The sequence below is a fragment of the Primulina tabacum genome, chromosome 2 (assembly GCF_025594145.1).
Source record: "Primulina tabacum isolate GXHZ01 chromosome 2, ASM2559414v2, whole genome shotgun sequence".
NCBI classification, from domain to species: Eukaryota; Viridiplantae; Streptophyta; class Magnoliopsida; order Lamiales; family Gesneriaceae; genus Primulina; species Primulina tabacum.
The window spans coordinates 44,610,593-44,615,595 of record NC_134551.1 but is presented as its reverse complement, the minus strand read 5'-3'; positions in this window follow the sequence as shown (position 1 = coordinate 44,615,595).

Sequence of the window (5,003 nt, the reverse complement as noted above, 5' to 3'; positions counted from 1 at the left end):
GAGACATTGATATATTGATCCCAAGACCCACTTACATCATCGAAATTTATAGTACCGAGTCCTTCAATAACCTGTGGATCATAAGATTATTGATCCTGGAAACCACCATATGTAGAAATACCAGGTTGGTTATTGAAACATGAATCGGATGCATGTGGAACGTAGGATTCAGGATCATCAAATCTAACATGATGCTCAATTAAATTTGCTTTCAGGTATAAATGTTACACATGCATATTGTCACATTGCATTATAAATAAAACATCATCATCAACGAGATTGACTCGAATTTCATGCCAAGATGATATCTCCATGAATGAATATTTTGTTGACAACTTCATAGAAAAATTCGTTGGATCGATTTCTAACATTTTATGCACAACTTTAACCAACTCCAACAAATTAATAGATCGTAATACTCGTATTGGTCTAACAAATGGAATGCTATATTCAACCGATCCATTATCGATAACTACATGACCACCAAAATATATGAATACATCGATGTTAGACATTTTGCCAATGAAATTTGAGAGAAAAATTAAGATGAAATTGATATCTCATTCGTCGAAGTTATCATCAATTATATATACCAACAATGTTGAAGACTATTTAAATTTGAATTATTTTACTTGACGTGAAAATTCAGAACTTCAGTTCACGTGAAAATTCAGAACTTCAGCGTTCACGTGAAAATTCAGAACTCCAGAGTTCACGTGAAAGCTTGAGGAAATGGAAGGCCACTAATAATCGAAAAATGAGAAAGTAAAAAAATATACAGAGTCTGTGTTTCACTGGCTCCACGTTGGAGCGTCCGTGCTTGGTAAGCACGGATTGAAGTATTTTTGAATTTTTTTTTAAATTAATTTTGAAATATTTTTTATAAATTAAATTAATTATAAAAAAACCTCAAAATGCAAGTGTCTTACTTCTAAATTAAACGTCGCGAGTTTTGATTTGACCTTAAGACACGATCTTCTCGATTTGATGCCAAAAAATTGGCAAATTTGATAATTTTTTTATTTTTTTAAAATTGTATTGACATGAATGAAAGATTATGCTACTAAGATTGAAATAAACTTTTTTTTTTTTACTAATATTGCGAAATAAAGTCGAAGATCAGTGTGTAAACGATTATTAAATGACCTTATATTTAGGGACATTCAGAAATTGAACAAAATTGTAAAACTAAACTGTTATTTTTTCAAAATTACAATATTTCATGCTCTAATTCACTATGAAACTTAAAACTTAAATTATGCATCCAAATCAGTTCAAACGAACCAAACCTAAATTCATAATTTGAGTTGGTTTAGTTATAAATATTTCATAGTTCGGTTTAAGTTGAAATTTTATAAAATCTATAAAATATGATTTGATTTGAATTTTTATCTATAATCTAATCCAACACACCTAATTGTAGCATACAATTTTGCAGTAGTGTGGGGGATGACTGATTGTGAGTTGATGATTGGGGAGCATCATCAGATTCCCTCAGTTTTCCAATCCCATAAGGGAAGGTTCGACACTACCTGCCCCCACAGGATTTGGGCAATTGGTTTTAAAGAAATTGGTGGATTCCATGTATGTGTGTATAAATCTGGGTCTTTGATCTTTTCATGGGGCAATACCCCATAAGGTAGGATGAAATCTTCCTCGGATAGGCTCAAAAAGCGTCCTCTATTGGGATGGGACTTGCTTTGATGGCCCAAGTGATGGAAGGCCTGAAGAATCAACTCTCTCATTTTGACCAAAATCTTAAATTTTTGGAATAACAATTATGTGTTGAAAGTGTAGAAATTGATAGAAGTTCGGTTTTGGGTGAAAAAGTAAACCTAAGGAAGTGATATTTATTTTATTTTTGGGAATAAAAATGGTTTTTTGAGATGAAAATCAAACTTTGCTATGGATTTAGGAAAATTAAGAAAAAAATCTTGGTTACATATCATATATTTCGCAACTGTGTGTGTATGACTGAACGTTAGTCATTTTAACAAAATCTAAATTTAATTGTAACGGTGAAACTTCAATCTTTTAAAATTTAGAGTGGCCAAAGCATAACATACTACAACATAAATGACTTCGCAGCGTGGAATCAGCAGCGCGAATTAAAAGCATGTTGCAGATATTACTTTTTATGGTGTGCACCCATGTAAACAGTTAATATTATTATGCCTTAGAGAAATGACGATGTATGTTAAAAATACACTACACATATTACTTTTTACGGCATGTGTCTATGCATGCGCTATTAATAACTTCGTATAAATGATGGCGCACAAATATTGTTTTTTTTTTTTATAGCGTTTCAATATGTGCTTGAGTATGTCTCTTGTGAGACGATCTCACGAATATTTATCTGTGAGACGGGTCAGCCCTACCGATATATTCACAATAAAAAGTAATATTCTTAGCATAAAAAGTAATACTTTTTCATGGATGACCCAAATAAGATATCCGTCTCACAAAATACGACCCGTAAGAGCGTCTCACACAAATTTTTGTTTATGTGCTTTGTTAATATTTTATTATATTTGTTATATAACCACCACCACATATACATATACATATACGTATACGCATGCATATACATACAAAAAAAGAAAGAGAAAATTCTCGTTTTTTACTCGAATGGCTCCTATTATTGATTGTGGAGTATTTTTAGAATTATTTGTTTACATTCGTAGTGACATTATACTTCTCGTCTTTAAAAAAAAATATCGGTATTTATATATAAAAAATGATATGTATCCTCATAAACTCATCAATATTGTTCCAATAATATAACACATATTCCTTAAATTTATGACTTTTGGAAAAATAAATAATTCACAAATTCATTTTGATAAAAAAAACTTTAGAAATAAAAATTAAAGAAATTCGATCTTAGCACGGGCCTTAAATTTTTGTCAAAACCATTGCATTTCTTCATTAAATAAAAACGGAGTCACTACAAATTTTAGAGTTTGTTTGGCAGTATAGATTTCATCCTGGGGCTGAGATTCGTCCGGAATTAGGTGTAAACGTGCACAGTCTATTTCTCGCATGACAGATGTTTGTTGAATTGCCGCAATGAGTGGAAAATTTGCTGGGTCTAGTTTTGGAGTTCGCGAGCACATTTCTACTGAAATGGGCCAGAAAGATAATGATTTGAACAATGGCGCTGATCTATTGCTTGGCCAGAATGATGTTGGTTCGAACTTGAATGTTTGTTCTCGGGCTAAAGCTACTAAGAACAATGGTAAACAATCTTTTGCTAGTCTATTTTCCATGAATAAACTTAATTCACTTGGAAATAATATACTTCACAGTGTGTGTATCTTTTTATTTCATTTTGCTTTGTATTGTTATCAACTTCTTTTTATCAAACATGTTCAGGGTCCCTTGAAAATCAATAGCAAGTTCGTTATGGGGATTGAGAGCACCAGAAAATGTAGGTTCCTTCATAATTTAACATTTTGCTTGCGTATGCTTGAAAATTTTATTAAACAAGGATCTTCTATTGACTTATACTGGTTAGGACAGAAGTTTCTAGATTGGTATGTGGGACGCTTTAGTTCAAACTTGATCGAATTTGTTACTCTGTTCAACCCCTTCCAATTCTAAAGAAGAATCAAATTTCTTATCGGTGTCTATTTTTAATTTGTTAAAAAAGTAGTTGGGTTATACGTGTTAAGATTGGAACTTGGACCTAACTCAACCCTTAAAGCTAGCTCAAGGGGGGAGAATTGTCCAAAACCATATATACAACTTCTAGGTATTTTATCCAGCCGATGGGGATAACTACACACCCTCTTCACGCCCAGGAATGAGCATCTGGAGCGTGAAGTTTACAAATGACCCAATTATGGACAGAACGAGTGACCCAACTATGGGCAGTCCAACACATAACAAAGAAACATGAGCTCTGATACCACGTAAAGACTCACAAGAACTTTACTCAGAAAATGGGGAAGCTTCATTACTCAGCTTACAGTAAGAAGATGAGCTACAAAATTACGGTATTAAGAGGAAGAAAATGAACTATTTATACTAAACTAAAAATGGGAAAAATGTGTTTTACTAAAAGCGTGTTTTGTGTACCTTATTTCTATCAACACTCCCCTTCAAGATTGGTGTAGGTTTAAGACACCAATCCTGGACAATAGATAAGAATGTTGTTCCCGACTGAGTCCCTTTGTTACAAGACGAGCCTTAAAACGATCAATAGTTCCATCTGGATGTCGCTTAATCTTATACACCCACCTACAACCAATAGACTTCTTCCCAACCGGCAACTGAACCAATTCCCAAGTGTGATTTGACTCTAAGGCTGCTAGTTCTAAATCCATGGCTGCCTTCCACCTAGTGTCCAAGATGGCCTCATGATAAGAACTAGGCTCTCTGTCAGAGGAAACACATGCCAAAAATTTCTGATAAGGTTGGGAAAATTTAGAATAAGAAAGATAACGGTTGAGGGGATATTTAGAGGTGGCTAAATTACTGTGAGATAATGTAGGACAAGAATAGTCCTTGGTCCAAATAGGAGGTGTGGGACACGCAAGGACCTTCTTTGTGGCTGGGAAATTGTATGGTCAGTATGAGGAACAAGAGTTGGGGCTGGTTGAACAGTAGGATCAGAATAAGCAGGAAAGGTGTCCCCAACAAAATCTGATGTAATTGAATAAGGTTTAGAAGCAGCATCGGAAGGAAATATAGGTAAGAATGGATATGGAGTGGCGAAGAGAAAAATATTTTCATGGAAAACAACGTCTCTTGAAACAAAAAACTTTCCAGTATCAAGATTCATAACCTTTTACCCTTTTTGAGTGCTAGAATAACCCAAGAATACGCAACAATTTGCTCGAGCAGAGAACTTATCTCAAAGAGTTAAAGATGTGGCATAACATAGACAACCAAAGACACGAGTATGATCAAAGGATGGAGTTTTATGGCACAAGATCTCATATGGTGTCTTATTCTGAATCAATGGACTAGGGGTACGGTTAATGAGATAACAAGAT